This window comes from Ailuropoda melanoleuca, chromosome 1 (genome assembly GCF_002007445.2).
Source record: "Ailuropoda melanoleuca isolate Jingjing chromosome 1, ASM200744v2, whole genome shotgun sequence".
NCBI classification, from domain to species: Eukaryota; Metazoa; Chordata; class Mammalia; order Carnivora; family Ursidae; genus Ailuropoda; species Ailuropoda melanoleuca.
The window spans coordinates 205,413,636-205,425,457 of NC_048218.1; positions in this window are offsets into that span (position 1 = coordinate 205,413,636).

The window sequence follows — 11,822 nt, forward strand, 5'->3', positions numbered from 1 at the left end:
GGCACCATTTCTGTAATCTGTGGACACCAACAGAACTCCTCACTAGTGAGACCCTTCAGAAACTCCTCTGGCTCATCTCGGCCCTGAAGTGCATTTTCTTGCGAAAAATAGTAATAGTTTGGGGACAAGATGGAAGTAAAGGAGGTAGGGACAGTTATGAGCTACAAGCATTTTCATGATTTTCCTATTTGTGAGGTTTATCAAGAATATAAATACACTGTTGAGGTACTGGAAAACTTCAAACCTTTCAGTATTATCTACAACCAATGGTATTTTTCAGTATTTGTTTCACCAAATATATTGTCTACCGAATTTTTTATTAGTATAACATTGCTTATCACTAATAGTTAAAACCCTGGGAAAATCTTTTTCACCCTCCAAATACCTATAGAAATGCTGTAACGAATTCACCAACCGCAGGCAAACCAGTTATATAATCCCTACAGTTATCGCTCTGAAATTTCCACACCAATATGAAGGCTTTTAGGCAGGAAAAAAGCCTTCATCCCAGCACTTCCATGTGGGAAAGGAGAATGAGAAGGCTAGGATGAGTGCCCAGCATTTGGGACTCTTAGACTCTGGGGCTAGGAAAGAAAGGATTTTTGTTTGGTAGTCCGGGTTTAACCACTGATATTTTCACTAGTACAGAATGTCTCCTTATAGAGGGTAAGAAGGAGAACATCTCACCCTCTATCTGAATAGTCCTAATGGGTGAAGACCGAGGCAACCAATAGTTTGAAGACGTTTTCTTTTACAGACAACGTCAATGTTAGGTACAGCTGGCTGTTTGGTTGCATGCTGTTAGCGGGTAACTAGTGACAAACGGTCAAGAAACTATTTTATTTCTTTAAATACAAGACTAAATTCTATTAAGAAAAATCGGAAAATAACTTTGCACTTGCCAATGCAGATATGCATAAAGAGAAACTACTTTCATTTACATTACACGCAGTACTCCCTGAACAGTACTCTGCTTCTGACACTTCTGGTCACCAAATGTGTGGCAGCACCAACTGAGTGTCCTACAATTTGACTCACTTCTGACACTATCTACCTGGACAAAGCATCAGATTCCAAGGGGTATGGGTTCAGTCCCACAAGACTTGTCTCACCTGACTACGGATGCCAACTTCAAGTCCAGATTGTCACTTGGGCTCCTTACCCACCAGCTCCAGACCAGGTTCCCATGATCCCCTCCTTGGGTTCAATTAACTTGCTAGAACAGCTCACAGAACTCAGGAAAACAGGTTCTTTACTAAATTAGCAGTCTGTTATAAAAGGATGTAACTCAGGAACAGCCAGATGGAAGAGACGAACAGGGTGAGGTATGTGGGAAGGGTGCAGGGCTTCCAGGCTCTCTCGGGGCGGGAGACCTCTCCCAGCAGCTCCACAGGTCCACCAACCTTCATTGAATCTTTGGCTGTTGGTGACTGAACTCAATCTCCAGCCCCACTCCCACCCCAGGGGTGGGAAAAATGGAGGGTCTAAAAGTTCCAATCCTTCTAACCACATGGTTAGCTCCCCCGGCAACCACTCCCATCTTTAGGTGCTTTCCACGAGTCACCTCATTTGCACAAACTCAGGTACTGTTGAAAGGGGTGTGTTATGAATATCAAGACACCTTTATCGCTCTTATCACTTAGGAAATTCCAAGGGTTTGGGGGGTTCTGTGCAAGAAACAGGATAAACTTGTTATAAATCACAATATCCCAATCTGATTGTTTACAGAGCTAGTTTAGTCAGGTCCATAACAGTCCTACAAAGCTTTTGGGTGCTATTATGCCTATAATGCAGAGACAAAAAAAGAAAAAAAAATTGGCTTTTAATCAGCATTAGAGGTTTTATGGATTAACTGATAAAAAGAATTTCAGAGAAATGCATATAATGAAACAACTCTATTAAATGCCAGCTAGGGGAGGTCACAATTACCTGTGGTGCTGACGTGAACTCCAGTCCAGTATTTCTCAAACTCTGAAGAGGAACAGCTCTAAGTGGCTAACAGAAACCAAGCACCTTGAATCCCAGTATTTGAGCTAGAAAGGACCCTAGAGGCAGCAAAAGCCTCTAAGGGACTTGGGTACTACTGGCTGCGTGAACCTAGGCAAGTTACTTACCTTCCTGAAGTTCCTATTTATCTGCAAAAGAGATCTCTTTGAAAGCACGTGGTAAATCCTCAATAATCACAAGGTGTGCGCTTGTTCATCTCCTTCACTTTGCAACGAAGATGAAATCTACAAAAGCTACTTGCTATGGAAATACAACTAGTTTAATGGCAGAGTCTAGCCTAGAGCCTAGCTCTTTGCAGGATACCCAGCTGCCAGTGGAAGGTGCCCTTTAAGAGTATCTTCTTTACAGCCTAACTTCGAGCTCTTTATTTCAGGCAAATATACCCCAAAGGCAAAATTACTTACAGCCCAAAGTGGGGCAGCAACTCATCATTTCCTTCCTAGCCTGTTCAATCAACACTTCCACCATTTAGAAGTCATTCTTGATTACTCTCGAAGAGCATTTCCCAACCTTTTCTGACCCATAAACACTTTTCATGGTAACATATCTCATAGTACCCACTAGGGTTTGTTTTTTTTTAACAATTTTGCAAATTTTGTTTGTACTATTAAATAATTTGAATATGGAAACATTTTAGATCAAGATTTTATAAATAAGGATACTCACACTGCAGCTTTTTCCATCTAATAATATGATAGATCAGTATAATGGTAAAAAAATTAAAGTTCATTTCAATAGAATCTTTAAAATATTCACAAGACAGATATTTTTCCCATTTAGCAAATAACGTGGTGCTTATTATCAAATAATTAATATGCATGATTTTCAACAAGTTTCAAAAATGAAATGTTTGGTTTAGAGATTCCATGTTTATTAAGCACAGGGCAGGTTTCTCCAACAGTCATCAGTTCTATTATTTGTAGGGACAGGGTAGGCACTCATGCATCTACAAATAAAATACAGTGACATTTCACTATTAGGTTTTGGCACTGAAAATATACAAAGCTCCTTTAATGACTGAAACTTTCAACTGTTTAAAGAAAAATCATCCAATTTTCTTAAATTTGGGGGGTTTGCTTACAAAGCACTTCTTAGATGGTCTTCAGTATCAAAAACCAAGGCACTAAAACAGACAAAATAGATATGTTTTGTCCTTCTGACATGTTTTTAAAACTTACTAGACATTTTGATATATGAATTTAACTCATGTGAACACAAGTGAGAGATAAAGATCATCCTGAGGGGCGCCTGGGTGGCACAGCGGTTAAGCGTCTGCCTTCGGCTCAGGGCGTGATCCCGGCGTTATGGGATGGAGCCCCACATCAGGCTCCTCTCCTATGAGCCTGCTTCTTCCTCTCCCACTCCCCCTGCTTGTGTTCCCTCTCTCGCTGGCTGTCTCTATCTCTGTTGAATAAATAAATAAAATCTTTAAAAAAAAAAAAAAAAAGATCATCCTGAGACAAATTTGCACAATTACTATTTTACATTCCTCACTTTTTCCCCACAGTTTCTCAACCTTTTTGACCTTAACCAACAGTATATGAAGGGTATAAATTAATATTTTACAATAGTACCTGACAGCAGGTAGCAAAGTTCACTGGGTGATACATAGTATAGCCATGCAAAACTCACTTGGATAGAATCTCGAAGGCTCTGCTTTAGGGGCAGGGGTGCTATTTAAATAATTACGTACTGAGTTGTTCCTAAAGAAGCGATCTCCCAAGTTTTCATGGCTGTGGTCCTACATCCACTTCACAAAAATTTTATTTCTATCCACTGTGTACAAAACCCTTTCCTACCTTCACCATGTAGATAAGTAAAATTAAGCTTAAAATGAAAGGGAGAGGAAAACACAAGAGATATGTTGAGGTATTTCTTTCAATGCAGGAGATAAGCTGTCTAGTTGGGTTGGGAGAGGGCAAGGGTGTTTTGAGCCAAACAAGCAGAACAGTATCCTGAGATGCTAAAATGGTAGGGAAGACATTCCAGAAAGAGGACAGAGCACAGACTTTCCATGTGAAACTTCCTGGAGTCTAGTAAAAAGACCAATCAAGTTCAATAGGGGAAAGTTATAAGAAAACTATCAGAGATCATACTAATTAGGAGTGTTCGGGCTGTTCTGCAGACTGCCTGGCTTCAGGAGTTTCTTACCTGAATTGACAGCCAGGGGAAGACTGAGTTGGGCAATGGCATGATCACAGGCAGTGGTGTCTCACACCCAATAGAAGCCCAGAGGCTTGCTTTCCCCCACCCCTTTTATTAAACAAGGAGGAGGAGAGGTCATGTATTGCTTGTATAATGAAGAAAAACTAAAAATTATTGTGAGGGTAGTTGGGTATTGAGCAAAAGAAAGAACTGAAACTGCAGAAATAACAGGATGAAGAAATCAAGTATATAACCTCTTAAAAACCATCTGTTTATATAACAAAAAATTTACTTAGGTGTCAAAATAAGTAGACCAAGCTTGCAATCTCACCACTTTTACATACCAGATTCTAAGATCAAGGTTACTTTTGATTTACTTTTAATATTCTCACTTATCCCTTAGCTCTAATAAATGAAAAGATCTGAATTACCCAAAACTGAAAATTTTAAAAATTACTAAATATTATTACTTTGAAAACAGCTTAATTTAAAAATTCCCAAAAAACAGGGGTGCCTGGGTGGCTCAGGGTCACGGGACAGGGCCCCTCGGATGGGGGGGGGGGCTGCTCAGCGGGGAGTCTACTTATCCCTCTCCCTCTGCCCCTCCCCCAGTCATGCTCTCTCCCTCTCTAATAAATAAAATCTTTAAAAAATAAAAATAAAAATTCCCAAAAAACTTAATAAAAACTTTGAATTAAAAAAAAACTTCCCAGACCACACACCTCATACTATTTGTATGAATAGTAATCTTTTTCACTTCCATGCTTCTGTAAACACATGACACTTTGCTATACTAAGAACTAAATGGCTTGTGGATTAAGAATAAATTCATTTTCACACAATTTAACTGAATTTAAACAATCGTGCCTCCCACATTAACATTACTTCACTTGACCTATACATTGTCATTAATACACAAAATCAAAGCAGGAAATAAAGGAGTAAACATTTGCAATATATATGACAGAGAGGGACGCCTGGGTGGCACAGCGGTTAAGCGTCTGCCTTCTGCTCAGGGCATGATCCCGGCGTTATGGGATCAAGCCCCACGTCAGGCTCCTCTGCTATGAGCCTTCTTCTTCCTCTCCCACTCCCCCTGCTTGTGTTCCCTCTCTCCGCTGGCTGTCTCTATCTCTGTCGAATAAATAAATAAAATCTTAAAAAAAATATATATATATATATATATGACAGAGAATGTGTACCAATACACAAAGACCTCTTACAACTCATTCAGACAAAAAAGCCAATTTTTTAAATGTGTAAAAGGCTTGATCAAAAAAATGTATACAAATGGCCAATGAAGCACATGAATCACTGATCATCTGGGAAATATGAATTTAAAACACAATGCGATACTGAACGTTCATTAGCTCGCCCAAACTTAAAAGACTGGCAACACCAAGTGTGAGTGGACACCAGGAGAAACTAACTCCCACAGAGCAGCCACTGGAACTGTAACCCTCCGCGAAATGGCACAAGGACGTGGGAAAATAGTTTGGCAGTTTCTTACAAAGTTCACTCATTATTTACCCTATGACCCAGCAATCCAACTACAAGGAATTTACCCACCCAAGAGAAATTAAAAGATATGTCCACAAAAGACTTATACAAATGCTCCAAACAGCTTTATTAATAGCCTAAAACTGGAAATTACCTGTCCATCAACAGGTAAATGAATAAAAAAATAGTAATATTCATACTAATGTAATACTACTCAGAAATTAGAAGAAACTACTGAAATAAGCAACACAGATAAATCGATAAATCTCAAAAACACGCTGGGTGAAAGAAGCCAGTCACAGAAGAGTATAGACTGTGTACTTCCATTTACAGGACATTCTCCAACAAGAACAATCTGATCCGCAGTGGAGCGGGAATGACTGTAAAGAGTAAAAGAACCCTGAGGACAACAATGTCACACCCTGACAGAGGTGGTGGGGACACCGATGTTCAGGCCATACTCTTCAAAAGTGTGCATCTTATTGTATATAAGTCATATTTCAACAAAGTTGATTTTTAACCTGAAGAATTGATACCTTTCTTTTTTTTTTTTTTTAAAGATTTTATTTATTTATTTGATGGAGAGAGACAGCCATTGAGAGAGGGAACACAAGCAGGGGGAGTGGGAGAGGGAGAAGCAGGCTCCCAGCAGAGCAGGGAGCCCAATGCAGGGCTTGATTCCAGGACCCTGGGATCACGCCCTGAGCCGAAGGCAGACACTTAACAACTGAGCCACCCAGGCGCCCCAAACTGATACCTTTCTAGAAAGCAATTTGACAATGTCTACTAAAACTTGAAATGTGCATAATCTTGAAAGAGCGATATCTCCTTATGGAAAGTTTTCCCACCAACACTCAAAGATATGTAAGGATGCTCTATTCTTCTGAGAACACAATGTCCATCACAGGGGATTGGTCTCCTGTGTCATGACACATTCATAAACTGGAATACAGCATAACAGCTCAGACCTGGGAGCAGCAATTTTTTCTATAAAGGGCCACATCGTAAGTATTTTACGCTTCGCAGGCTAGGTTCAGTCTCCTTGCTTATTCTTTTTTGGGGGAGTTTTGTTGTTGTTTTACAACTCTAAGAAATACTAAAATCACTGGCAGCTCATAGGCTCTACCAAAACAAACAAAACAAAACCCAGGCTGAGAGTGAGAGACCACAGCTTTGAAAAAGAAGTGCGCAAATCCAAACCCTTACTCTACAGACTCTACCACTACCTGCTGTTACCCGCTCTCTCCATCTCTTATTATTGCAGTATCTATAAAAAAGAAATGAAAGCAATGAGCACAGTGCCAAGGACATAGAAAGCACTAAAAAAAAATCAGCTATTTTTTAATACAAAGAGGTCTCTGTATTGACCTAAAAAAAATTGTTCTAGAACAAAATAACTTGATCCCATTTTTGTAAAATATATGTATAAATGCATATTTAGATAAATACTTTGAAAAGTTTGAGAAAAATATACACCAAACTCTTAAGGGTAGGGAATGGGATTACACGGATCAAGAAAGCTTCCACTTTGTAAGTCTGAACTGTTTCAGTATTTTAAACTGAACAGGAATTACTTGTATTTAATCAATAGACATTTCTAACATAAACCATATATAGCACCACTTTTTTTATTTACAGGTCCTAAGCACATACTTAAACTTGAGAAGTGTTTAGCTCCATTCATGAGAAAGTATATTAATTCTGAAAAACAATACTGGCAGAATAATTAAAAATCTTTCATTAAGCAATTTGTGCCAGGTATCATTCTAAGGGTTTCACATGTATCAATTCATTCAATCCTCAAGAACCATATGGAATGAATACTGTCATTATGATCACCAAGTTACAAATAGAGGACTTAGGCATCAAGGATAATTTGCCCAGGGCACAACCTGTCTGACAGCTCAGGAATTGGAACCCAAGCAAAGTGACTCCAAAGACCACACTTAAAACTGGATTCCTCTTTAGAGCACATCATTACAGATCTGGCTAAGAAAGAAATCTGGGAAGACATCTTTTAGTCTAGGGCATCAGACCATTCCTCCCATAAAACTACAAATTATCGACTTTTAAATATAACTTTCTGATTGAGTCAAACTCTTCTTGGGACCAAAATGTCATTCATCAACCAGACGAGCAGAGAACATGGGAATAGATAATATGGAGTCAAACAATTTAAATTTGGATCCTGACTACAAATTCCTGGCTGGATAATCCTAGACAAATTCTTAAACCCTTTAGACCAAAATTTCCTTAATCTGTAAAGGTTTGCAGAGTGTGATGTTACAATTTAAAGGGTTTTTTTCACTGTAAAGTATACATAAAATGTAACATTATAACAATTTTAAGTGTATAATTCAGTAGCATTAAGCACATTCAAAATGTTACTCAGCCATCACTACCACCCATGCCCAGAATTTTTTCATCATCCCAAACAGAAACTCTGTGTACCCATTAAACACTAATTCCCTGCTCCCCTTAGCCCCTGGAAATATCCATTCTACTTTTTGTTTCTGTGAGTTTGCCTATTCTCAGTATCTCCTATAAATGGAATCATACAATTTTTTTTCCTTTTGTGTCTGGCTTATCTCACTTAGCATAATGTTTTCAAGGTTCATCCATACTGTAGCACATATCAGAATTTCATTCTTTTAATGGCTGAATAATACTCCATTGTATGTATACACCATGCTTTGTTCGTCCATTCATCTGCTGATGGATGCGAGGTGGTTTTAACAATAATTAAAAATAAAGTATCTGGGGCCCCCGGGTGGCTCAGTCGGTTAAGCGTCTGCCTTCGGCTCAGGTCGAGATCTCAGGATTCTGGGATGGAGCCCCCTCGCATCAGGCTGACTGCTCAGTGGGGAGTCTGCCCTTCCCTCTGCTCATGCCCTCTCTCTCTCAAATAAATAAATAAAATCTTTAAAAAAAAAATAAAGCATCTGATGTAAATATTACCACAATAAGAAACAAACCAAAGGAATGAATAAAGCATCTGGCAAATAGGTGCTTTCCTGTCTTTTTTTCTTTGTTTTTGTCATATTTTTATACCATATAGTAGTACAGTGGTGAGGTATGGAACCATCTTAGAAACTTATCAGCTATGCCTTTTGAGATGTTATTGGACTTGCTAATCTACACTTATCATATTTTAAAAGAATGAAGAAGAGCATCCCAATAAATGATCTGTAATTACACTGGCACGACTTCCTTCAGTTTTAGCTTCAAAACCTACCTCAAATTATTCCAGGAAAGAACTCATCAATTTTAACTAGACACCTTTCAATTAAAAGATTTACTACTGTCTCCAACACTTTCCCCTCCTTTTATTTTTGGACAAGGACCATCAATACTGACATCAAATCAAATTAAGCAGATACTATATGCAAGGTATCCAGATGATTCATCAAGCTTCTCTCTAGCTGCCTGAAATACCAAATATGAATACCAATAGAATACCTAAAGGATATACAACTTTCACTATTTTAGAGTATTATAACCAGGAGAAACCTTGGAACTTATCCACCTTGATGACTATTTTTCTTTACAATCACTGCCTCTCAAAGGAGAAAAACACCTTCCAAAGTTCCTCACAACATAAATATTAATACACCCTGTATGCTTTGCAAAGTTCCTCTGTCAAATTATTTCCCTACATTTTTCATATTTCCTTCATTCAACTATCAAACCTTCTATTCTCTAGCAACTCCTAGGTATACAAAGGAAAACAAGACAGAGCCTCTGCCTCAAAGCACTGAAGTGTAGTGAAGGAGCCAGATCCATAAACAAGTGATTACAATACAATTTGATACATGCTCTAATAAAAGTATGAACAAAGCCCTGAGGAACACAAAGGTGCCTGGGAATTTAGGGAAGGCCTCTAGAAGGTAAAGGTATAAACTGATTGTGAACCTTTCTCTCAATTTAATGAGCTGTTCATCTCCACTCATGCTCTCATCCAAACTAAAAATTTCACCTGTGTATGGAATCCTTCATAATGCATAGAAAATGTTCTCCTCATTTGTACTGACATAAAGACTTCAAGACAAATCCATATATCATTTCTAATTGACCCCAGAATACATTAGACCACTGGGGGAACTTCCCTTGTTGTCACTTTTTAAAAAGCAGATCAACTTTCTTAATCACTATGTAGGCCAATACAGAAATTAATTCACACTCCTTGAACATGCCAGCTCAAGGGATGGAAAATACTCTAGAAAAACCTCACTTAATCTGTAAAGGTTTGCAGAGCGTGATGTTACAATTCACTGTGACCTGGAGAAATCCACTTAAAATTTTTAAACGGCCAATACAATTACTGCTATATAGGTATGCAAGGCAAAGCTGATATAAAAGTATCAGAACTTTTTTTTTTGCCTAAATCAACAAGTGTTTTTTTTAATCACTGCTACTTAAAACTTACTTGTATATACATACAATTCAACCAGAAAAAAATTAAAACAAAAATTTTAAGCCAACTCCCCAAAAAGGCTTCTTTAAAAATCTTGTGGCAAATATAAGCACAGTAATTTTCAATTACAGAATACACAAGGGAAAAACTAGAATTTCTTATCCTAAAAGATCCAAATTTCTAACAAAATTTACATAACTCATCTCCTGAGGGCAAGAACTATCAGGACTTTTTAATATATAATTATCAGTAACTAAATGTAAATGTTATTTAACAATCGCAACCCGTAGGCAGCACCTGGGATGTCTGTTCAATGGTGTCTAACACTCTGCAAAATACCAGTAATAAAGACTTTTACACCGCATTTCTTTGTCTCCATTTTTATGAAACCATAAGACAGTAAGTAGATGCACATTAGGTCTTTATCAGAACGCAAATCAGAAAAGTGTCTACGTGTTTCAAAATTCCTTTGAGTATATTCAGTTCCCACAAAAATTAGAACTGAAGATGCAATTTTCTTAAGTGTTTCCAAGAGTTTAAACATTACATACCCTAATCCATCTCCAGAAAGATACGAATCTTTATATCTAGGACTAGAATCCCATCTATCCCCAACTAAAGAGACTACAAAAAGAAAATTAAAATATATCTTAAGCATTTTCATTTTCTTGCAAATCAAATTATCAATAAACTGGTCAGGTTTTGAACACCTGTTCACTTTATTCCTAAATGTGAAATAGTTGCTAATGCTCATGAATGAGGAGTAATGGAAAATAAACTCTAAAAACCATAAAAGTATAGATTATATTCAGTTGTATCAGCATTAGAGTTTTTCAAAGGTTTTTTTCAAATGTTGTTTTATGTAATTTTAAAACGCCATAAAATTAAACTGATGAGCTTCGAAACCCAAGAAAGTAAACCTTGTAATAAAATATTTTTAAATTCCAAAGACAGATTTTTATTTCCAAATGAATTTTCAGTTTTACAGATCCTGTGTGATAAACAAAGGAAGTTTAGTTTAACTGTGGACAGCACACAACCAATTTCTTAGGCAACAAACATTTCTGCATCCAGTCTTTTCTGACTCCCCAAAGCTATTGTTCACGGAAAATTAAAACCAATCAATAAGAAATAGCTAACCACATAATCTAAACACACATTTGTCATAAGCATTTTATTTTGGTCAACGATTTCTACCATCTCAGCCTCACTCAACCCCTAGGGATTTGGGGAGTAATCGCTTACTAAATGACAGTTGATTTCGTTAGCACCTGTCGCCATTCTCAGACGCATCGCACAACTTGGCCAAAACAGCTTGTATTTTTTTTTAAGATTTTGATTCTTTACAAAGTGGGAACTCAACTAGGCGCGAGTTCACCAAGTTTTCCAAAATACCGTGCTCAATTCCTCCCATCTTCCAAAAGCGACCCTGTGGCACAGACTTTTTGGTGGTTAGAAGGGGGTACACAATGACGCGGGAACTCGACGGAAAGCCTTCCAAACGAGCAAAACCAAGAAGGGGGAGAACAACTCGACCCTGCCCTAAAACTTAACAGAAAGGAGGACCAGAAGGCGAAGACAGCCCGGCACTGCCTCGTCGGAGCGGCTGGAGCCGCAAGGTTCCAGGCTGCTGAGGGGGAAACGTCAGACGCGCGGCCACTCCGAGTCCCGTCTCCGCAAAAAAAAAAAAAAAAAAAAAAAAAAAAAAAAAAAAAAAAAAAAAAAAAAAAAAAAAAAAAAAAAAAAAAAAAAAAAA